This window comes from Procambarus clarkii, chromosome 52 (assembly GCF_040958095.1).
Source record: "Procambarus clarkii isolate CNS0578487 chromosome 52, FALCON_Pclarkii_2.0, whole genome shotgun sequence".
NCBI classification, from domain to species: Eukaryota; Metazoa; Arthropoda; class Malacostraca; order Decapoda; family Cambaridae; genus Procambarus; species Procambarus clarkii.
The window spans coordinates 21,621,657-21,647,605 of record NC_091201.1 but is presented as its reverse complement, the minus strand read 5'-3'; the positions used below and the strand labels follow the sequence as shown (position 1 = coordinate 21,647,605).

The 25,949-nt window shown below is 44.2% G+C and overlaps 1 protein-coding gene across 1 annotated transcript in view; it reads right to left on the bottom strand.

Moving 5' to 3' along the window:
• The window catches only part of LOC123763674 (integrin alpha-8), a 293,676-nt gene that overhangs the window by 3,155 nt on the left and 264,572 nt on the right, over positions 1-25,949 (bottom strand).

Here is a 25,949-nt window from a genome sequence, read left to right as displayed (position 1 = left end):
GGAAGAACTCCCTCAACCTCCAAAGAAACAAGAAAACATCCTACACCGCCTCTGCGCCGCTTGTCCGCGCAGCCCTTTCCTCCCCATGAGGGGAAGGTGGAAGCCCAGTAAACCCCGCCCCCACTTTCACCGGCTACTCACACCTGCAGTTCGAAGGCTGAGCATCAAACGGAAAACGAAAACCGCCGACTGGAGGGAGGAAGGGTGCCAAAAAGATTCCAGGGCTCACCCAGAAAATGACTAGTTACAATACAATCAACGCTAGTTTTCTGTGGGGAGCCCCGTCGGCTCCCTGGATGCATATTGCAACAGGGCTTATGCATAAGCCCTGTTGCTTATGCATAAGCATAAGCAACAGGGCTCCATTAAGGAACATATAATCTCTTCCCACAACCAAACCATCGCCAGAGAAATCCTAGTAAACAACACAGAAATCATCGATAGATACAGCGATAGCAGGCGGCTTGACGTTTGCGAGGCACTACACATCAAGAAGTCAACACCAGCAATCAACAGCCAATTAATGCACAACTATATTCTACCCACCTCAAGACTCCGCTCCAATATAGAAGCATCAAGACATATGGACCAATAGGCTTTCTACAAACACTTCTATTCAATACCCATTGTTTCGTGTTCTGTCTTGTGTTGATGAAATTAATACCCTATTAATGCCACCTCTTGTTCTGTCTTGTGTTGATGAAATTAATACCCTATTAATGCCACCTCACCCCATCCACCTCACTCAAATGTAGATATAAAATCGGAGATGCGTAAGTTCTATTCGCACTGGGCTCGAACAAAACAAATGAAGCCGGCATACACATTACACATCTACTGCACCAGCTTCCAGAAATACAAATCCTAAACAAGAATGAACCTACCCACATCCAAGGAGGCAGATTAGACCTAACCTTTGTTTCAGCTTCCCTAAGAGATGCAGCAACATGGTCAGTTGAGCCCACACTCACAAGCGACCACTATGGGGTCCAAATTGATCTTCAGTTAGACCTACCCACCCCACCTCCGCCTCCATCTGAAGCCTGGAACTTTGCTTTAGCAAACTGGGACCGATTTCAAAGCCTCATTTCAGAGTGGCAAAGAAACTATGATCTTCCCGAAGACATTAATCAGGCAGAACAAGAATTTGTCAAAGCGATTCAAAGTGTAGCCAACCACTCAATCCCACTGAAAAAAACAGTCCACCAGACACCATAAAGATCATTGGTACTATTGCGAGCGTGTCAAAGAACTCGACCATAGACTCAATAGAACAAGAAAGCTATACAAAAAGCAGCCAAGTGACCGCAACAGGATCTTACTTTGTGAGGTCAAGGAACATGTACATCGAGAGACCAGACAAATAAAAGAACAAAAGTGGCTGGAATGGTGTTCACACCTGAATGAACACACCTCTCTCGGAGAGATGTGGCAGCAAATTCACCGGGCCAAAGGGAATAAAACACCTAAAGCTCCACACCCCAAGGATCCTCAACAGGAAGCCGAAGTACTGGCAACCAGGTTTGCAGAGAGAGCAGCCAGCAATCAACTTCCACCAGATGTATTAGCAGTACAGACCGGACTAGAGGAAGAAAGGTGGCACAGAATCCTTACAGCATGTGAAGAAGTCTCTGACACTAATGCCCCCTTCAAACTGGATGAGCTCAATCGGGCTAAGAAAAACTCCAAGGATACATCCCCTGGAGCCGACAAAATAACCTATAAAATGATTAGAAACCTCGGCCCAGAGGGAGACGCTGCATACCTAAAGTTAATTAATTTAGCCTGGACTTCTCAAACTAGACCTTCTGCTTGGAATAGAGCAGACATAGTGCCGATCCCAAAACCCAAAGATCCAGCTAATCCCAGGCCCATCTCTCTCTAAAGCTGTGCAGCCAAGACGGCTGACAGAATGGCACTCAACAGACTGGAGTGGAAAATGCCTAAACTGCACCATGATATGTATGCCTATAGAAGAAGGGTTGGCACAGTGGAATGTATTACAACTCTGTTAGCCCACTTGAATGACAGACCAGGAATGCTGATATTCCTGGACCTCGAAAAAGCCTTTGAACTGGCTAGCGCCCCAGCTATTCTCTGCTGCCTCATTGACAAAGAGGTCAGAGGCAACCTGCTCTCCTGGACCAAAAACTGTCTCATAAACAGAGAAGCAAGAGTAAAACTTCATGGCACAGTCTCTGAGTACAAAAGACATGAAAATGGTACACTGCAAGGAGGTATTCTTAGCCCCCTTCTCTTCAACTGTTTAATGGAAAGAATAATGAGGTTGAAACTCCCACATCACTGCAGGCTGCTAAACTACGCGGACGACTTTGTCATCATCATAAAAGGAAGGGATGCGGCGCGCCTTGCACCCAAATGCTTAGACTGCATCAGTAAAGAGGCAAAACAGATTGGGATCAAACTCAACCCCTCAAAGTCAAAGGCCATGCCCATAAAAATAGCGAAGCCCAACATCCAACTCACTGTACAGGGTCAACCAATAGAATGCGTCGACACCTATCAGTATCTAGGAATCATCTTGGACACACACATGAATTTTAATGCTGAGGTCACGTACTTGAGAGAGCGAACTGCGGCCTGGACGGCAATCCTCAGGTCGCTAACCTCCCTTTCTGGAGGAGCCAATCTGCAAGTCCTTCGCACATACTATGTACAGGCAGTCAGATCAGTGATCGATTATGCCGCACCTGCACTCACAAATCTATCACACCAACAGTGGAAAAAGCTTGAAGTTGCCCAAAACAATGCTATGAGAGCTGCACTGGGAGCCCCCATGTGGACCAGGCTTGAAACTCTTAGACTGGAGACGGGTTTGCCCTCTCTACAAGAAAGAATATCACAAAGGACAGCTACAATTATCAGTAAGATAATTATTTCTTCTGATCCAATCCCAGTACGGCAGGCTTTGGTGGTTGGACTAGGCCAAAACAATGGAAACTCTTGGGTTGCAAGAGCAGGAAAAGTCCTAAACAGACTACATTTAAAAAACATGATTCTTGATAGAGAGGGTGATCATCCACACCCAAATTACACTCCTTCCGCGCCGTGGGAAGAGCCTACTTTCAAAATAGTAATAGAAAGTCTCCCAATGAAAAAGGCTGCCTATGATCCGACAATCCTAAGGCGTATAATAGAAGAGCAAATGTATAGCATAGCAGTAGCAGGAGCCACCCACATCTTCACAGACGGATCGGTGGACACAGAAAATGAGAGTGCTGGCGCTGCTCTTTGCACGACCAGCGTTCAGGCATATTGGAGACTGGGAGGACTAGTATCATCAACCCAAACTGAGTTGTTTGCCATACAACAGGCATTCGCATATGTGAACGCTCAAAACACTCAAAATGCAATCATACACACAGACTCAAAAGCTGCACTTCAAATACTAGGACAAAAACAGTGGAAAGATAATGTGGAAATAATTACCACCATTTTGTATCTTGGAGCAGTCGCTAAAGGCACAGGACTCAACATAACTTTAAACTGGATCCCATCCCATATTGGAATCCCATTAAATGAAAAAGCTGATGAAATTGCTAAATTGGCAACTCGTCATCCAGTGATACATAAAACAATTCAACCCAGCCTAGAGAACATAAAAAACATCATCACCAAAAAACTCTCACATCTCAACAAAGCACCAGAGAATAGCTGAAGGTTCGTCATCTGCAACATGGTATCTTCAGGCAACCAAATTAGAAAGGTTAAATATCCCAAAAGGAATCCACAGGCAAATAGCAGTTAGGCTATATAGATTACGTCTAGGTTACAGATGCAACTGGGAGATTGGTGAACCCCGACAGAGAGAGTGCATCTTCTGCCAAACTGTCACAGAAAAGCCATTACTTCACTATCTTCTGGAATGTGAAGCAACCAATGACCTTAGAAGAGCTTTAAGAGTTCCTGAATCATGCAGTGGCCACCCTGAAGCCATCAACACAGCCATCCTCCTGGTCAACAAAGGTGTCCAGCAGCTGGACACCCTCATAAAGACTGTGAAGCAGTATCCTCCCCCGCGATAACAGCTTGATGGTTAAATACAACCTCAGAATACTGAGAAAAAAAAATGTACCACTTACGGGCTATTCATGCCCGTGCCACCTCTTGGGTGGCTTAATCTTTATCAATCAATCAATCAATCAGTTCTATTCAGTTGTGTATTTGTAAACTAAAAGTCTTTGAAAATGAAATAAGTTTTACGAAACGCGCTCGTGTCGCGTCAGACTAGAAATAAAAATGAATTTTGGAGAATTGATTTTTGATTTACCTCCAACAGTGAAAAGAAATGTACGAAAGATTGAGAAAATTCGTGTTAGAATTATTAATCTTACTTTTTCGGCCATATTTAATAATATATATATATGACAATGTCATATATCATATATATATATATATATATTATATATATATATATATATATATATATATATATATATATATATATATATATATATATATATATATATATATATATATATATATATATATATATATGACAATGTCAGACCACGGTGGAAAATGAAACAGGAATTTCCTTAAGTACTTTCGTATATTAAATACATCTTCAGAAGGAATTCCATTCCTTCTGAAGATGTATTTAATATACGAAAGTACTTAAGGAAATTCCTGTTTCATTTTCCACCGTGGTCTGACATTGTCACATTCTTAATCACGTGTTTATTTTCGTGATATACACACACACACACACACACATATATATATATATATATATATATATATATATATATATATATATATATATATATATATATATATATATATATATATATATATATATATATATGTGTGTGTGTGTGTGTGTATATCACGAAAATAAACACGTGATTAAGAATGTGACAATGTCAGACCACGGTGGAAAATGAAACAGGAATTTCCTTAAGTACTTTCGTATATTAAATACATCTTCAGAAGGAATGGAATTCCTTCTGAAGATGTATTTAATATACGAAAGTACTTAAGGAAATTCCTGTTTCATTTTCCACCGTGGTCTGACATTGTCATATATATATATATATATATATATATATATATATATATATATATATATATATATATATATATATATATATATATATATATATATATATATATATATATTAGTATATTTTGGTAGCAGTCTTTCCTGTAGACATATATTATTAAATATGACCGAAAAAGTAAGATTAATAATTCTAACACGAATTTTCTCAATCTTTCGTACATTACGCTTCACTGTTGGAGGTAAATCAAAAATCACTTCTCCAAAATTCATTTTTATTTCTAGTCTGACGCGACACGGGCGCGTTTCGTAAAACTTATTACATTTTCAAAGACTTCACAAATACACAACTGATTAGAACTTGCGTTTCCCTGATTTTATATCTACATTTGAGTGAGGTGGGAAGGGTGATGTGGCATTACATTTGAGTGAGGTGGGAAGGGTGATGTGGCATTAACACAAGACAGAACACTAGGGGATATTAATAGGGTATTAAAAGTATCAACACAAGACAGAACAGAAACAATGGGTATTGAATAGAAGTGTTTGTAGAAAGCCTATTGGTCCATATTTCTTGATGCTTCTATATTGGAGCGGAGTCTTGAGGTGGGTAGAATATAGTTGTGCAATAATTGGCTGTTGATTGCTGGTGTTGACTTCTTGATGTGTAGTGCCTCGCAAACGTCAAGCCGCCTGCTATCGCTGTATCTATCGATGATTTCTGTGTTGTTTACTAGGATTTCTCTGGCGATGGTTTGGTTATGGGAAGAGATTATATGTTCCTTAATGGAGCCCTGTTGTTTATGCATCGTTAAACGCCTAGAAAGAGATGTTGTTGTCTTGCCTATATACTGGGTTTTTTGGAGCTTACAGTCCCCAAGTGGGCATTTGAAGGCATAGACGACGTTAGTCTCTTTTAAAGCGTTCTGTTTTGTGTCTGGAGAGTTTCTCATGAGTAGGCTGGCCGTTTTTCTGGTTTTATAGTAAATCGTCAGTTGTATCCTCTGATTTTTGTCTGTAGGGATAACGTTTCTATTAACAATATCTTTCAGGACCCTTTCCTCTGTTTTATGAGCTGTGGAAAAGAAGTTCCTGTAAAATAGTCTAATAGGGGGTATAGGTGTTGTGTTAGTTGTCTCTTCGGAGGTTGCATGGCTTTTCACTTTCCTTCTTATGATGTCTTCGATGAAACCATTGGAGAAGCCGTTATTGACTAGGACCTGCCTTACCCTACAGAGTTCTTCGTCGACTTGCTTCCATTCTGAGCTGTGGCTGAGAGCACGGTCGACGTATGCGTTAACAACACTCCTCTTGTACCTGTCAGGGCAGTCGCTGTTGGCATTTAGGCACATTCCTATGTTTGTTTCCTTTGTGTAGACTGCAGTGTGGAAACCTCCGCCCTTTTCCATGACTGTTACATCTAGAAAAGGCAGCTTCCCATCCTTTTCCGTCTCGTAAGTGAAACGCAGCACGGAACTCTGCTCAAATGCCTCCTTCAGCTCCTGCAGATGTCTGACATCAGGTACCTGTATAAAAATGTCGTCAACATACCTGCAGTATATGGCCGGTTTCAAGTTCATGTCGACTAAGACTTTTTGCTCGATGGTACCCATGTAGAAGTTTGCAAACAGGACACCTAGGGGAGAACCCATGGCGACCCCATCTACTTGCTTATACATGTGCCCATCCGGGCTCAAGAAGGGTGCCTCTTTAGTACAAGCTTGGAGTAGTTTCCTCAGAATACTTTCTGGCATGTCAAGAGGAGTACAGGCTGGATCACGATACACTCTGTCGGCTATCATTCCGATTGTCTCGTCCACAGGTACGTTGGTAAACAGCGATTCTACGTCCAACGAGGCTCCTATCCCTGTGGCCCGTGCGCCCCGCAGTAAGTCCACAAATTCCTTTGGAGACTTCAGGCTGAAGGCGCAAGGAACATAAGGAGTCAGCAGGCCGTTGAGTCGCTTCGCCAGTCTGTACGTGGGTGTGGGTATCTGGCTAATGATTGGCCGAAGTGGGTTTCCAGGCTTCCAGACTACCAAAGATACCTTACAAGCAGAACTTATTGCAGAAGGAGGAAAGAATCGAGGCAACTACAGAAGCACCATACTGTCCCCCGAGCTTAAAGCGGCAGCTAAAAGCCTTCGTGAGAACAAGGAGATAGTTGTCAGGAGAGGTGACAAGTCGCCAATATATGTCATTCTTAAAAAAGACGAATATCTGGCGAAAATGAACATCATACTCTCTGACCAAACTAAGTTCCAAAGGGTAACGAAGGACACTACAGCCGAATTAAAAGCAAAGGTCAACAAACTGATCGAAACTGTGAACGCCAAGAAATCCGGACTCCACCTGCCAAAGATTATTGGGGAATATAAACCTGGATATGCGTATGGAAATGTCAAGACGCACAAGCCTGGAAACCCACTTCGGCCAATCATTAGCCAGATACCCACACCCACGTACAGACTGGCGAAGCGACTCAACGGCCTGCTGACTCCTTATGTTCCTTGCGCCTTCAGCCTGAAGTCTCCAAAGGAATTTGTGGACTTACTGCGGGGCGCACGGGCCACAGGGATAGGAGCCTCGTTGGACGTAGAATCGCTGTTTACCAACGTACCTGTGGACGAGACAATCGGAATGATAGCCGACAGAGTGTATCGTGATCCAGCCTGTACTCCTCTTGACATGCCAGAAAGTATTCTGAGGAAACTACTCCAAGCTTGTACTAAAGAGGCACCCTTCTTGAGCCCGGATGGGCACATGTATAAGCAAGTAGATGGGGTCGCCATGGGTTCTCCCCTAGGTGTCCTGTTTGCAAACTTCTACATGGGTACCATCGAGCAAAAAGTCTTAGTCGACATGAACTTGAAACCGGCCATATACTGCAGGTATGTTGACGACATTTTTACACAGGTACCTGATGTCAGACATCTGCAGGAGCTGAAGGAGGCATTTGAGCAGAGTTCCGTGCTGCGTTTCACTTACGAGACGGAAAAGGATGGGAAGCTGCCTTTTCTAGATGTAACAGTCATGGAAAAGGGCGGAGGTTTCCACACTGCAGTCTACACAAAGGAAACAAACATAGGAATGTGCCTAAATGCCAACAGCGACTGCCCTGACAGGTACAAGAGGAGTGTTGTTAACGCATACGTCGACCGTGCTCTCAGCCACAGCTCAGAATGGAAGCAAGTCGACGAAGAACTCTGTAGGGTAAGGCAAGTCCTAGTCAATAACGGCTTCTCCAATGGTTTCATCGAAGACATCATAAGAAGGAAAGTGAAAAGCCATGCAACCTCCGAAGAGACAACTAACACAACACCTATACCCCCTATTAGACTATTTTACAGGAACTTCTTTTCCACAGCTCATAAAACAGAGGAAAGGGTCCTGAAAGATATTGTTAATAGAAACGTTATCCCTACAGACAAAAATCAGAGGATACAACTGACGATTTACTATAAAACCAGAAAAACGGCCAGCCTACTCATGAGAAACTCTCCAGACACAAAACAGAACGCTTTAAAAGAGACTAACGTCGTCTATGCCTTCAAATGCCCACTTGGGGACTGTACGCTCCAAAAAACCCAGTATATAGGCAAGACAACAACATCTCTTTCTAGGCGTTTAACGATGCATAAACAACAGGGCTCCATTAAGGAACATATAATCTCTTCCCATAACCAAACCATCGCCAGAGAAATCCTAGTAAACAACACAGAAATCATCGATAGATACAGCGATAGCAGGCGGCTTGACGTTTGCGAGGCACTACACATCAAGAAGTCAACACCAGCAATCAACAGCCAATTATTGCACAACTATATTCTACCCACCTCAAGACTCCGCTCCAATATAGAAGCATCAAGAAATATGGACCAATAGGCTTTCTACAAACATTTCTATTCAATACCCATTGTTTCTGTTCTGTCTTGTGTTGATACTTTTAATACTATATTAATATCCCCTAGTGTTCTGTCTTGTGTTAATGCCACATCACCCTTCCCACCTCACTCAAATGTAATGCCACATCACCCTTCCCACCTCACTCAAATGTAGATATAAAATCAGGGAAACGCAAGTTCTAATCAGTTGTGTATTTGTGAAGTCTTTGAAAATGTAATAAGTTTTACGAAACGCGCCCGTGTCGCGTCAGACTAGAAATAAAAATGAATTTTGGAGAAGTGATTTTTTATTTACCTCCAACAGTGAAGCGTAATGTACGAAAGATTGAGAAAATTCGTGTTAGAATTATTAATCTTACTTTTTCGGTCATATTTAATAATATATATATATATATATATATATATATATATATATATATATATATATATATATATATATATATATATATATGCGAACAAGCCTGAATGGTCCCCAGGACAATATGCAACTGAAAACTCACACCCCAGAAGTGACTCGAACCCATACTCCCAGGAGCCACGCAACTGGTATGTACAAGACGCCTTAATCCACTTGACCATCACGACCGGACAAAATGAGGTGATAGCCGAGGCTATTTGAACCACCCCACCGCCGGCACTCGGATAGTAATCTTGGGCATGACCATCACGAGTGCCGGCGGTGGGGTGGTTCAAATAGCCTCGGCTATCACCTCATTTTGTCCGGTCGTGATGGTCAAGTGGATTAAGGCGTCTTGTACATACCAGTTGCGTGGCTCCTGGGAGTATGGGTTCGAGTCACTTCTGGGGTGTGAGTTTTCAGTTGCATATTGTCCTGGGGACCATTCAGGCTTGTTCGCATTTGTGTTCCTCACATGTGCCCCAAAGAATGAGGTGATTTGGTAAAATGCTATGCCCAAGATTACTATCCGAGTGCCGGCGGTGGGGTGGTTCAAATAGCCTCGGCTATCACCTCATTTTGTCCGGTCGTGATGGTCAAGTGGATTAAGGCGTCTTGTACATACCAGTTGCGTGGCTCCTGGGAGTATGGGTTCGAGTCACTTCTGGGGTGTGAGTTTTCAGTTGCATATTGTCCTGGGGACCATTCAGGCTTGTTCGCATTTGTGTTCCTCACGTGTGCCCCAAAGAATGAGGTGATTTGGTAAAAATGCTATGCCCAAGATTACTATCCGAGTGCCGGCGGTGGGGTGGTGCAAATAGCCTCGGTTATCACCTCATTTTGTCCGGTCGTGATGGTCAAGTGAATTAAGGCGTCTTGTACATACCAGTTGCGTGGCTCCTGGGAGTATGGGTTCGAGTCACTTCTGGGGTGTGAGTTTTCAGTTATATATATATATATATTATATATATATATATATAGAGGGGTACCACCACTGGTGCAATTGCAGGGACCCGCATCCTCGAAGCAGAAAACAAAGAGCTTTCAGAGAAGATCTTGTGGATTTTCACTGTACACTTTAATCTTTTCTTCTCCTACCACCCCTATTATTTTTTTTTGTATGTTTTGTTTTGTTTTTTCTTTTATTTTATTGCAATGCTACAGTTTACAGAGAATACACAAACTGGCCGCTCTCTGGGTCTCTAGTTTTCCCCAATGAGTTCCTCACCCACCTCCTTTAGGAACTTAAGTGCACATTTACCCCAAGCGCCCAGAGTTTCAGAGCCTATCGGGACGAACCTGTAACAACGTTCTAAGTCTCTGTACTTGTTGATTTTCTGGGTCTCCCTGAAGGTGGCTGCCCCACCTCCCTCCGCTGAGCTGCAACGTAGATAGGTATCAGCCAATGTGGAAGCACATGTGTAATCCCATACGACCTGTTTACTTCCCTCCATGGTCGCAGGGTGACTCCATCTGGGCGTTTTTGACTGTTTTCAGGTCTGCACAACTAAGGTTCCCTATGTGCTGGACACCCAGCTATAGCCAAACTTCTCTTGATAATGTCACTGACTGCTTCACGTCTGGCAATCGTTCCCTGTGTCTTACGACAGATGAGACCATGGCTGCCGTATTGGTCTACCCGTGCATGGCCGCAAATACACCGGTGCTCGGTGGAGATAGGGGCGGCAAGGCGCAGGGCAACACCAATACTTAGGGCCCGATGGTCCAGGCGGGTGCCCAAGACGGAATTAGGGACTGCCAACAGGAAGTCCCCGGCATGGGGCGCTTGCACAGCTAGGAGACGCGCTCTGTCCTTCTCCGAAGCTGCTTCAAGCAATGCTTTGGCGATGTTTTCCACTATGGGGCTATCCCATTTGGCCTGTTTTCCGTCGTTTGGTAAAAATGGGTCGAGTGTGTGAATTAGCAAGAGTGTCCCACTGGCCAGTTCCTTCCACAAATTTGGGATCACGAATTCCAGTGAAGTTCCTTAGGTATTCTAGGTAGTATTTCATTCACTAATTCACTTAGTATGCTACTAGGTCGAGGATAAGAATGCCGGCAATGCTAAATGCGTCGCCTTGCGAATACCTATACCCCGGAGTCTAACTTGGAGCGTTGCTTGGTCCCACTGGCAATCTTGCAGGGAAAGGTTTAACACTTTCATAGTTACTGACTTTAGGAGTGAGTCGTACTCGCTTAATTTTGGGTTGTCAAAGGAAGGAGCACACCTGAGGAAATAGGTAAGTCTGGGCAAATCCAGGCACCTTATAAGAAGGTACAAAGCATCGTGAGCATCCAAAGCCCCCTATTCGCGCCTCCATCCCCCTCAGATCTTTCAGCTTTTCTTTGAGGACTACCTCAATGGCGTTCGAGCCCAGAGGTGCCCCTAGCAGCACACAGTCGGTGGGAGCGATCACTGGGGCTCCTGACAATAAGATTCGTACTGCATCTATGATTGGTTGGCTGGATGAGATGTTTTCACTCTTTGGTGGGTTTAGTGTAAGGCCTAGTTCCTCTTCCTTCGATTTCACTAACTGAAGATTTCCTAGCAGGGATTCCTGTGTCCCTGCCAGGGTGCCATCGTCCAGGAACCAGATGTTGAATTCGCTGGACAACCTGCGTGTGACCTCTTTAGATGCAATGCAAAAAGGAAAGGGACAAGTGGGTCTCCCTGCTGAACACCTTCTGCAGAAACAACTTCATGTTCCCCAAACAACAGTGTCGATTCCCTACTGTACCCTGCTGAAACGAAGGGAAGTAGAGAAGGAAAGCTTGTTCGAACTGCTTCCAGTACTACATCCCTTTTTACCTGATTGAAGGCATTTTTAAAGACTAATTTAATTAATGCCTAATTTTCTGGGAGGTGCGGTGCCTAATATAGGCTCGCGCTGCATGAGCTGCTACTTCACAGCCATGGGGGACACCAAAACCTAGTTGATGGGGTCGAAGCATCGTTGCAGCGTCTATGCTAATTTTTCTGACAGCTGCCCTAGCAACAAGGCGCCGAAGTGTGTTACCCACGACAATGGGTCTGACTCCACCATTCTTCTTCTTAAGGGCACAAAGGGATGCTCCGAAGAAGGAGGGTTTAATTGTATCTGGCCAGATCAGCCCAGAGAGGCAGTCGTTGACAAACTTCGTGACCTCTGAGAGTAGTGTCTCTGCAACTTCGCCGAGAACTGGGTTTGTCATCTCCTTGAGGTGCTGAGGTCTTACTCCAGTGTATCCCCTTGCTGAGCCTGGCAGAAATGACACCATGGCTTTGTATACCTCTGACGCTTGGAGGAATAGAGGTCCCATGTCTGGGGCATTTGTGTCCCGAGCAGTGGGATATATATATATATATATATATATATATATATATATATATATATATATATATATATATATATATATATATATATATATATATGTTGTACCTAGTAGCCATGAACGCAGTTCTTGGCCTACTATGCAAGGTCTGATTTGCTTAATAAGCCAAGTTTTCCGGAATTTTAGTGTTTTTCAAATATTTTACTTATGAAATGATAAAACTTTTCATTTAATTTTGTATGAGCTAATTTTGCTTAATTTGAGTTAAAACTAACAGATATATGACCGAACCTAACCAACCCTACCTAACCTAACCTATCTTAATCTAACCTAAACTAACATAACTAAATCAATAATTTATGTTCTTAATATAATATAATAATAATACTTAAAATAAACCAATAGCAAACAATTTATTGAAAATAAAGAAAATTACTCGGCCTATTAGGCAAATCGGGCCTTGTATAGTAAGCCAAGAAGTGTGTTCTGGCTACTAGGTACGACATATATATATATATATATATATATATATATATATATATATATATATATATATATATATATATATATATATATATATATATATATATATATATATTGTGACGGAGTTCCCCCCCTTATAATTCTCCCACGCCTGCAGTAAGAGTCATGTCTGCTTTTCCCAAGCGTTCTCTACGTTGCAGGCTACAATTTGATATATGGGAGAGAGTGAAGTGTTCTCGGAGAGCCGAGAAATTTGTGAAATAGTAATATTTTGGCCTGTGGTTTAGGCCCTTTAGGGAGCCAAGATGGCGCTGGCTTCTCTGATCTCCCGCCAAAACCGTGTGACGTCAGTGGCACCGGATTGGTCACCGACAGCAGTGTGGCACCGGGAGCCAATGAAAACTTCCCGTAGCGAAAGTGACGTCACGAAGGAAGGGGGTCCGGCCAGCGCGCCGGGCTGGCGCCGGGCTGGCGCCAGCAGTCAGACACGACACGTCATAGAGGTCGGACGTGCGACGAGTGGTCCTGTCTGTCGGACAGCTGTTTCCCACTACCGTGGATTTACGCGTCACCTGAAGTCCGCCAGTACTCTGAGAAGTCTTCCCTAGTTCATGTGTTGAACCAGAAGAGGGAATTGACGGTTATTTGAGCAACAAGTGCTCCAGTCAGGTACTGTGCCAGTAGCAGTGAAGCCGTACAGTGACGTATGTGGCGTCTATGGCAATTCACCAGTTCGTGACAGCGTAGTGGCTGACAGAGCCACTGGGTAGCTGAGGAAGAGAGGACTATTTGGGGAAACCGGACGACTGTAGCTGAGACGTAGGCGACAGCCGTTGCTGGGAGAAGACGACGGCCAGGAGACCGACTCCAACCTTCAAGAAGTCAAGGAGGAGGACGGACCTGCAGTGAGGAGGCACGGAGACGACGCGCTAAACGGTGGGACGACGAGAGGCTCTGGTAGGGCACGACGACGTGTAGTGTGGGGGCGTTCCCGACACGAGGACCAGGAGCTACATCTCGACTCTCATCGGAGGATAGGGTGAAGTAGGTGGTTCTAGTTCCCTCCCCATTTCCCCTTTAGTTAGCTATATTATTTGGCTATATTATCTAGCCCGAAGATTTTATATGTCGTGAGCAAGTCTCACCTATGTCACGGTAAAGCACCAGTGTGCTAGACAGTACTATCAAGAGTACTTGTAATATTCATGTTGATTATTGGTGTGTACAGGCACCAGGAACCAGTGATAAATTTACTGTGTTGTGTATATCTTTCTATAGATTTTGATATGAACATATAGTGGTAAATTATATATAAGATTATGCCAGTATTTGGAGGTTAGGCTATGTGCCCAGAAACTATTTATTTTCCATGTATTGATGATTGATTTATATACCATATATATGTCTATGTTCATTCAGTGAATAATCATTTGTGAGTACAGTGAATTATTGCGTTATCGCCCACGAGAGAAAGTACTGAAAACTCCCGTGTTAATATTTCATAATATATTGTTGGATAAATAACAGTGTAAGACCATTACAGTGAATCATTGTAGAATTGATTGTAGAAAAGACTGTTTGAGCCTGAGTACAGTGTAACTAAGTAATTCGGTTTATTTGTGCCAATATCGAGTGTGCGAGTTTCTAGTAATATTGGAGAATTTAAAGAAACCGCGCGCGTGAATCTAGAAAACAAGCAAATTTCGCGCGGAGAGACCATTGCGATCAGCTGTTCCTGACACTTGATGAGGAGGGGAGAGTGTTGCCCTCTAGCGGTCGCATAATATCCGTGGGAATTACCGGCCGAGTCAGGATCAGTTGATTTATCGGTTATTGTGTGGCCTTGTTACATCTTTCATACATTTTAAGTAAAATACAAAACTCTCTTTGTGTTTTTATCATCCCCTCCATTGATCTTGTGGCTATACTATACCTGTAAGCATAGTGATAACAATAAGTACCTGCCTGATTCCAGATCTTTGAGTGTGACCTTGCCAAGGCTACCACTGAATACACCAGTCCACTGATGGTGTTATTGGCCACCTTAAACACCAATTGGCGACCTTGTGATTAACCGTAGAGCCCTATTGTTGGGGAGGGCACACGACAGTCGATGTGATCGAGTCGTGTTCTCACTCTTTCTTAATTAGAGGCCGTTAAGATTGACTGGGAGACTCTCCTGGCGTGCAGTGGCGCCGTGAGGATCGAGGGAAGACCCGCAGGGCTACGGTGAGTTACCTTGAGCATAACTATTGCTCACCCCAGAGTAAGGGTAGAGAATAATAGAGAGGAGAAACCCCCAACATTGGCGACCTTGCCAGGATATAGATCGAAGTAAAGGTTGCAGTGGTACTTGGCAGTGGTGTTAGAGATCAGGTGCAGGTTAACACTCGTAGCACAAGATGGAGGATGATAAAGTAGCAAGGTTTATTGACTCTAGAGACGAACAGGTGCTGGAAGAGTGCACCAAGGCACAGTTACAGGCTATAGCGGATCATTTTGGAATAAAGCTGAAATCTGCCCGAGTTGGTGAAAGAAGACTAGAGATAATGGCCCAGCTCAAGGCTCGAGACGAAGCTTTGGGGGAGGAACGGCCCCAAACACCTGCCAGTGAGGGTGAACACCTGAGTATTGGTGGAAGCAGCAGGGGATCCAGCGGCAGCAGGCACAGCATTAAGCTGGAAATAATGAAGCTGCAGCTAGAGGCACAGCAGCGCAAAGAAGAGCGAGAAGCACAGCAGCGCAAAGAAGAGCGAGAAGCAGAAGCGCAGCTGAGGAGAGAAGAGGCACAACAGCGCAAAGAAGAGCAAGAGCGAGAAGCACAAATGAAGCGTGAGGAGCGAGAAGCACAACTGCGCCGAGAAGAACAAGAGCGAGAAGCACAGATGAAGCGTGAGGAGCGAGAAGCACAGATGAAGCGTGAGGAGCGAGAAGCACAGATGAAGCGTGAGGAGCGAGAAGCACAGATGCAGCGTGAGGAACGAGAAGCACAGCTGCGCCGGGAAGAACGAGAGCAAGAAGTTAGGCTGAGACAAATGGAAATAGAAGCCAACCAGGAGGTAGAGCTGAAGCGAGCTGAACTGGGACTAGGTGCCCCTGCCCCGCCACAGCAAGACCGACGAGTGAGGGAACGAGACCTGCCGGTCTTTGTGCCTAGTGAAGCCGAAAGTTTCTTTGATCACTTTGAGAGAGTTGCTGCTATGAAGAGGTGGCCGAGGGCGGAGTGGGCGGAGTTGGTCCAAGGGAGGCTCACAGGTGAAGCTCGTGAAGCCTTCACTATGCTCGACTTCCAAGAATGCACTAACTACGATGCGGTAAAACGAGCTGTGCTCCGTTCCTTTAAACTCACGCCAGAGTGTTACCGGAAGACGTTTAGAGAATGTACCCGGTCACCAGGAAAATCGTATGCGGAGACGGCGAGGGACATGGAAAGAAAGTTCCTTAAGTGGATGGACTCTGAAGAAGCGGGGTCGGCCGAAGAAATCAAGGAATTAATGGTCATGGAAAAGTTTATGTCCGTGCTCCCTCCTGAGATCAGGATGAGGGTAAAGGAGGCGGACATAAAGGACCTGAGGGCCGCAGCCGACCGGGCCGACATGCTAGAAGAAGCCCTACGCCCACGCCGAGAGGGACAGAACCGACCACCCGCATACGTAGGAAACGATAGGAGTTATAGAAGGACGGATGGATGGAGGACAGGAGCGAGTTCTCCCAAGTCCCATTTCTCAAGTTGGAACACCCGAGGATCAAAAGGTGTTGTAGAGCCGATGGGGGAGAGCCAAGCTGAGAGCTCGGGAACTGTTACTGCAGGGAAAGAAACGACAAGTGAGGCGGGAAAGACACAGGGTGTGACGGTCTCTGGAGGCAGTGCTAAGACGAGCGGTGGTGGATGGTCTCCGCCGAAGAGCCGCTGCTACAGCTGCGGAATACCCGGACACGTCGCGCGGGAGTGCAGACGCCCGAAGCAGCGGGGACACGTTGCTTTAGTGATGTTCGAGAACCAGAGGGCCGAGGGAGTGCGGGATGAACCCGTGCTGAATGGGGAGAAGAAAGTTCACCCGTTCATGTGTCAAGGAACCGTAAGGATGGGGGTCGCAGACCCCATCCCAGTGAAGATGCTAAGAGACACCGGGGCTGACTTTACCCTGGTAAGTGAAACCCTGTTCCCCGAGGGTTACGAAAGTACCAGTGTGGGGGTGGCACGGGTGGCCACTGTGGGAGGCCCAGTGAGGATGCCCCTACACCAGGTAACTTTAGATTCCGACTATGGCTGCCAGACCCTAGTGGTGGGAGTCTGTACATCAATGCCCAAGATGGAGGCGCAGGTCATCTTGGGGAATGACGCATGTGGAGGATACGTCCTCCCACATCTCGTGAAAGGCGAAGAGTACATAGAACAATACAGGAAGACAGGCGGAGAGTTGAACGTCTGTGGGGACGAGAAGGGAATCGCACCGGTGGCGATCCCAGTTTGTACTGAGACACCGAGACAACGCGAAGAACCAGGAGGTTGTGGATCTGATGGGGCTGAGGAGTCGACTGACAGCCTGGGAACAGATCACCTCTGCGTAGGACCCAGAGAACGAGTGGAGGGCGAGAGTAGCCCGAATGGTGAGTTGCAGGTGACACTCACCAGTTCTCCAGGGGTAAGCCGCACTCGTCTCGGAGAGTTACAGCAGGAGTTCCCCGAATTGGTTAGTAAGGCCGAAGGAGGACGTGTGGGTCCTGAAAAAGCTTACTTTCCATTTATCTATATTATATATGCCGTGCTATCTATGATGAAGGAACGATGGACGCCAGGAGCAACCGTGGGAACGGTGATTAAATATGTCCAGAAGTTCAAAGAACGTCTCACTAGAGCGAAGAAACTGGCTAGGAAGCTCCTGAAGAAGGCGCAACGTAAGATGTCGAAGTGGTTCGACAGGAGAGCTGCGCAGAGGGATTTTCAGGCCGGATCCAAAGTATTGGTTGTGCTGCCAGGTAAAGGTAGAGTGACCAGGTCGCGGTTCAAGAGACCATACCGAGTGCTGCGACGGTTGGGTCCAGTGTCGTACGAGATTGGGAAGCCGGATGGACCCCGAAAGAAACAGGTGTGTCACGCAGGCCGCCTGAGACCTTTCTTCACTGTGGAAGGTAGAGCCGACAAGCAGGACGGAACGGATACCCGAGAAACCCAGCGGAAGACGGGTCTGTGTGTACCGAGGAAACGAGAACTCCCGGAGGAGGAAAGTAAGTGGTCCAGGGCGGACGGCACCAGTCTCACCCGCACTGAGAGTCTGACAAGGATCAAGGTCAAGCACATCAAGGGGAAGGACGACGTAGTGGCGGACGCCCTATCCCGCATACACTAACCAGACATGACTCTTATTTTAAGGGGAGGGGTATGTGACGGAGTTCCCCCCCTTATAATTCTCCCACGCCTGCAGTAAGAGTCATGTCTGCTTTTCCCAAGCGTTCTCTACGTTGCAGGCTACAATTTGATATATGGGAGAGAGTGAAGTGTTCTCGGAGAGCCGAGAAATTTGTGAAATAGTAATATTTTGGCCTGTGGTTTAGGCCCTTTAGGGAGCCAAGATGGCGCTGGCTTCTCTGATCTCCCGCCAAAACCGTGTGACGTCAGTGGCACCGGATTGGTCACCGACAGCAGTGTGGCACCGGGAGCCAATGAAAACTTCCCGTAGCGAAAGTGACGTCACGAAGGAAGGGGGTCCGGCCAGCGCGCCGGGCTGGCGCCAGCAGTCAGACACGACACGTCATAGAGGTCGGACGTGCGACGAGTGGTCCTGTCTGTCGGACAGCTGTTTCCCACTACCGTGGATTTACGCGTCACCTGAAGTCCGCCAGTACTCTGAGAAGTCTTCCCTAGTTCATGTGTTGAACCAGAAGAGGGAATTGACGGTTATTTGAGCAACAAGTGCTCCAGTCAGGTACTGTGCCAGTAGCAGTGAAGCCGTACAGTGACGTATGTGGCGTCTATGGCAATTCACCAGTTCGTGACAGCGTAGTGGCTGACAGAGCCACTGGGTAGCTGAGGAAGAGAGGACTATTTGGGGAAACCGGACGACTGTAGCTGAGACGTAGGCGACAGCCGTTGCTGGGAGAAGACGACGGCCAGGAGACCGACTCCAACCTTCAAGAAGTCAAGGAGGAGGACGGACCTGCAGTGAGGAGGCACGGAGACGACGCGCTAAACGGTGGGACGACGAGAGGCTCTGGTAGGGCACGACGACGTGTAGTGTGGGGGCGTTCCCGACACGAGGACCAGGAGCTACATCTCGACTCTCATCGGAGGATAGGGTGAAGTAGGTGGTTCTAGTTCCCTCCCCATTTCCCCTTTAGTTAGCTATATTATTTGGCTATATTATCTAGCCCGAAGATTTTATATGTCGTGAGCAAGTCTCACCTATGTCACGGTAAAGCACCAGTGTGCTAGACAGTACTATCAAGAGTACTTGTAATATTCATGTTGATTATTGGTGTGTACAGGCACCAGGAACCAGTGATAAATTTACTGTGTTGTGTATATCTTTCTATAGATTTTGATATGAACATATAGTGGTAAATTATATATAAGATTATGCCAGTATTTGGAGGTTAGGCTATGTGCCCAGAAACTATTTATTTTCCATGTATTGATGATTGATTTATATACCATATATATGTCTATGTTCATTCAGTGAATAATCATTTGTGAGTACAGTGAATTATTGCGTTATCGCCCACGAGAGAAAGTACTGAAAACTCCCGTGTTAATATTTCATAATATATTGTTGGATAAATAACAGTGTAAGACCATTACAGTGAATCATTGTAGAATTGATTGTAGAAAAGACTGTTTGAGCCTGAGTACAGTGTAACTAAGTAATTCGGTTTATTTGTGCCAATATCGAGTGTGCGAGTTTCTAGTAATATTGGAGAATTTAAAGAAACCGCGCGCGTGAATCTAGAAAACAAGCAAATTTCGCGCGGAGAGACCATTGCGATCAGCTGTTCTTGACACTTGATGAGGAGGGGAGAGTGTTGCCCTCTAGCGGTCGCATAATATCCGTGGGAATTACCGGCCGAGTCAGGATCAGTTGATTTATCGGTTATTGTGTGGCCTTGTGACATCTTTCATACATTTTAAGTAAAATACAAAACTCTCTTTGTGTTTTTATCATCCCCTCCATTGATCTTGTGGCTATACTATACCTGTAAGCATAGTGATAACAATAAGTACCTGCCTGATTCCAGATCTTTGAGTGTGACCTTGCCAAGGCTACCACTGAATACACCAGTCCACTGATGGTGTTATTGGCCACCTTAAACACCAATTGGCGACCTTGTGATTAACCGTAGAGCCCTATTGTTGGGGAGGGCACACGACAGTCGATGTGATCGAGTCGTGTTCTCACTCTTTCTTAATTAGAGGCCGTTAAGATTGACTGGGAGACTCTCCTGGCGTGCAGTGGCGCCGTGAGGATCGAGGGAAGACCCGCAGGGCTACGGTGAGTTACCTTGAGCATAACTATTGCTCACCCCAGAGTAAGGGTAGAGAATAATAGAGAGGAGAAACCCCCAACAATATATATATATATATATATATATATATATATATATATATATATGTATGTCGTACCTAGTAGCCAGAAAGCACTTCTCAGCCTACTATGCAAGGCCCGATTTGCCTAATAAGCCAAGTTTTCCTGAAATAATATATTTTTTCAATTTTTTTTCTTATGAAATGATAAAGCTACCCATTTCATTATGTATGAGGTCAATTTTTTATATTGGAGTTAAAATTAACGTAGATATATGACCGAACCTAACCAACCCTACCTAACCTAACCTAACCTATTTTTATAGGTTAGGTTAGGTTAGGTAGCCGAACAAGTTAGGTTAGGTTAGGTTAGGTAGGTTAGGTAGTCTAAAAACAATTAATTCATGAAAACTTGGCTTATTAGGCAAATCGGGCCTTGCATAGTAGGCTGAGAAGTGCTTTCTGGCTACTAGGTACGACATATATATATATATATATATATATATATATATATATATATATATATATATATATATATATATATATATGTCGTACCTAATAGCCAGAACGCACTTCTCGGCCTACTATGCAAGGCCCGATTTGCCTAATAAGCCAAGTTTTCCAGAATTAATATATTTTCTCAAATTTTGTTCTTATGAAACGATAAAGCCACCCATTTCATTACGTATGAGGTCAATTTTTTTTTATTGGAGTTAAAAATAACGTAGATATATGACCGAACCTAACCAACCCTACCTAACCTAACCTAACCTATCTTTAAAGGTTAGGTTAGGTTAGGTAGCCGAAAAAGTTAGGTTAGGTAGGTTAGGTAGTCGAAAAACAATTAATTCATGAAAACTTGGCTTATTAGGCAAATCGGGCCTTGCATAGTAGGCTAAAAAGTGCGTTCTGGCTACTAGGTACGACATATATATATATATATATATATATATATATATATATATATATATATATATATATATATATATATATATATATATATATATATATATATATATATAAGTAGTGAAATATGTGACTACGGCGACGCGCACCAGCTGCCCCAGGTGGCACTCTTGAGTGCCATCTGAGCAGGTGAGGCGCGACGTCGTAGTCGCAGCGCGTCGTCGTCGTCACATGGGGTTTTTGGGGATTTTCCCGGAAGTTGTGGCGCGTTTCGGACGCGTGTGAGCGTCCGGTGTTTGGGTATGTGGTCAGGAAAGAGGGGAGGTCATGTTGTTGGGTGCCAGGTGGCGCGCGACGTCGTAGTCGCAGCGCGTCGTCGTCGTCACACAGGGTTTGGGAGGGGAATTTCTCGGAAGTTATGGCGCGTGTCTGAGGTAATTGGAGCGTGTCGCTCCAGTCCTCGGGGGTTAAGGTAAGTGGTCGGGTAGTCGCAGCGCGTCGTCGTCGTCACATAGGGTTTTTGGGGAATTTCCCGGATGTTATGACGCGTGGCATCCGGCCAGACGTCACTTGAGAGAGTGTCATGTTGGGGTTGGAAGCTAAGTGGTTGGTAAGCAGTCATGTAGGGAGGAGGGGGAAGAGGAGGAGTGTAGGTTATGTTGTGAAGGGAGGGGGGAGCCCCAATACCTGAGAGGATATCAATGACGTCCATTAGTTCTCCCCCTACATGGGCAGGAAGTGTTGAGGGGAGCGTGAGAGACCAGTGTCTTAAGAATGGAGGGGGAGCAGGAGGGGAAAGGGAGGTAACAGCTGGCAGTGGGTTTGTGTGTGTGAAAGTAGTCATTATTTTTTCTTAAAGAATGACAGTTTTATGTACCCTCTCTGCTTCCAGAGCGCTAAGGATATGTGGGCTATACCTACCACGTAGCTATGACGAGTGACACCACATGTCCACACGGGTTTCCTCTTCAAAGGCTGAGGTCTAACTGTTGCGAATGTCATCATCAACCTCTAACATAGTCAGTCATCCCCCCCCCTCCCCCCTCCCCCCCTCCATCCACATAGCAGGACATACCCACATACCATCACCACCACCACACTGCTGGGAGTGACAGCAATATGGCATACCATACTCTCTCATGACACAGCTCTCACCGGCACATAGCATTGAGTGTGGCAATGTTCTTTCTCAAAGGTGAGCCATGAGCGCAACATACAAATTCCAAAATGCAGTCCTGGGAGTTTGACACACGTTGATTAACAAGCTATCTGATTATTTATACAGCTTCTCTCTCTCTACATTATATGCGGGTTACATAGTGTGTCAAGAACTCTCTCTCTCTATGTCTCTCTCTCTCTCTGTCTTTCTGTCTCTCTGTCTCTGTCTGTCTCTGTCTCTATCTCTCTCTCTCTGTCTCTGTCTCTGTCTCTGTCTCTGTCTCTCTCTGTCTCTCTCTCTCTCTCTCTGTCTCTCTGTATCTCTCTCTCTGTCTCTCTCTCTATGTCTCTCTCTCTGTCTCTCTGTCTCTCTCTCTCTCTCGCTCTCTCTCTCTCTCACTCGCTCTCTCTCACCCTCTCTAAAGTCCACCACACGACCCTTCACTTAGTAAACTCAGTCAAAGTCAGTAGGTTAGCGTTTACTAAATGAGAGAAACATTTCACATCGTCACGGAGACGCGATCTCTACCTACAAATTGTTCTTGTTAACTGTGATCACAACATCTGCTGGCCAAATAAATATCATTGAAATGTATGCATGTTTACTCAATCTCCATCACCTCTTCGTCCTACATCCATAGCAAGACTCCTGAATGAATGAACCGGCAGCCCCTCTCGCTGCAGTCTCACCTTCGTGATGGTTTGAGGTGTATTGAGATGGAGGATGTAATGGCTCGGCCTTACCCTCTCCCCGTCCACCCCCACTTACCCTTACCCCTACCACCCCCCTCCATGGCCAAACCATCACTGCCCCCATTCCCAGACCGGATGTTATGTTCTAAGCTTTAGTATCACCATTCTTTGCTCAAATAGTATTTTTTTAAGAATATCCAGTCATAAGCTGGTCTTCAATCTTATTATTATAACAAATCATAATTTGCTGTTCTCTCTCTCTGTCTCTCTGTCTCTCTGTCTCTCTGTCTCTCTGTCTCTCAGTCTCTCAGTCTCTCAGTCTCTCTCTCTCTCTCTCTCTCTCTCCAGATCATTTAGTAGTTGGGGAAAGTAACATCATTTCCTTTCTCCTGCTGCCGCTGTTCACGTATCTTTCTCCATCAAGGCTGTCTCTCTTAAGACCTACGTCATCCAATGTAAACACCAATCGATGAGAATAAGACCGGTGAGTCGATAGTGAAATAGGTCTGGGTTAAGTCTGTTTTTCAGTTCTTGTATCACAGTCAATGTAGCGTAATGGGAAACCAGTCTTTCTACTGCCTACATAAATAGCGTTTGAAAATGTATGCAAGTCTAGACAAACTACTATAGCCCTTACATTCTAACACAAATAAAATATTAGCACACGATTGCATCGCATTATATCATCATTAAGTAACGTAGAGATCAACTTTCTGGCTGTTGTCCGAATATCATTATTGAAATGTGAACTCATTTAGCCAAACACAATATCTCCATTACATCTCTTAGCATATGAATATTACGGTATACCAGTTTTAACCCTCTATAACACAATGTAACGTAACGTAACGCAAATCAACTTTCTACAGACCAAATATCGTTTTTAAATGAAAGTATGACTTAGTCCATCTTCGTTACATCTCTCACCATATAGACATATGGTGTTAGCATAATGTGAAAAAAATAGTTGATTTCAATTCTTAGCTTGTTCTTCACATGTTCAGTGTTCATTCTTGTATTCCCTATGTTCCTTATCATGTTTTCATATTCTCTATAAGTTCATATTCCCTGCATGTTCACTCTATTCATCAACTTTTTCTTACATGTTTTCTGTGTTCATTCCATGTTCTACAAATGTTCACAGCATGCTCAGTTCAATTCTTTTCACCTGTTTTTCTCATTTTTTTCTGTTTTCTACCATTTTCCCCGTATGTTCACTATGTTCTTTGTCAGGTTTTCATGTACATCATATGTTCTCTGTATAACTTTTATACTCAATATTCATGTTCTCAATGTTCTTAGCTTGTTCTTCACATGTTCAGTGTTCATTCTTGTATTCCCTATGTTCCTTATCATGTTTTCATATTCTCTATAAGTTCATACTCCCTGCATGCTCACTCTATTCATCAACTTTTTCTTACATGTTTTCTGCGTTCACCGTATGTTCACTGTGTTCATTCCCCTACTTAACCTCAATTTTTGTTATGTTCTTTGTTTCTTTAAACCAATTTGTTTCTTCCATTCACTAACTAGTTCTTTGTCAAATAATATTATACGGCAATACAGTCCCCTCAACAATTTTAGTCACTCAGTTTTTATTTACAAAACTGTGTCAAAGTAATTCTCATCGTCGTCAGCTTAATAGTTCTACCAACCCGTTCTTAAACAAATCTACACTTTATTCAGTTCCAAATTTACAAAGACAATCCTTTTCTTGTAACTTCTTAACTAAAAATCTTTCGCCAATCAACTAAAACATAGTCACTTTCCTCATTTCTCAACTAAACTTATTATCCAATCAACCAAAAATAGTCAAAGGAATCTTTCCAACCCTGTTCATAACTAAACTTATTCCCTAGTCATCAGAAAAATATCCATGTTCTTCATGTTTCATTGTCATTTCATAACTAAAATTATCCATCAATCAACAGAAAAAGTCATATTCATCATCATTGTTCCTAACTAAAATTATGTTTTGTCAAGTAAGAAAAATAACCAAAGATATCTTTCATCGCTGTTCTTAACGGACATTACACTTTGGGGAGCACAAAATAGTCTCCCTCGTCATGTTTGTCTTTTTCCTTAACTACAAGTATTCATCAGTCAAATAAAAATAGTTACTTCATCATGTTTCCCTGTCCTTTCTTAACTGAAATATCACTTCTCTGATCTGAAATAGTCATGTATAACCTCTTTCCATCACTGTTCTTAACTAAAGTAGCCTTTCACTTTGCTAAAATAGTCATATTCATCATTGTTCCTAACTAAAATTATATGTCGTTAAGTAAGAAATATAGTCAAAGACACTCTTCGAGACATCAAGGACTTACTCAAAGACATCATAGTTACTCTTGTTCTCAGAAGTCATTCTCAAAGTCATCACCGATTTTCTCAGAGTCACCAAAGTTATTCTCTGAGTTAACAAAATACTACTCATGTTCTCAAAAGACATTCTCAAAGTCAACAAAGTTATTCAAAGAGCTAACAAAAGTTATTCTCGGAGTCACCTTCGTTCTTTAGAGAAACTTTCCAAAACATCTTTGTTCATCAGAG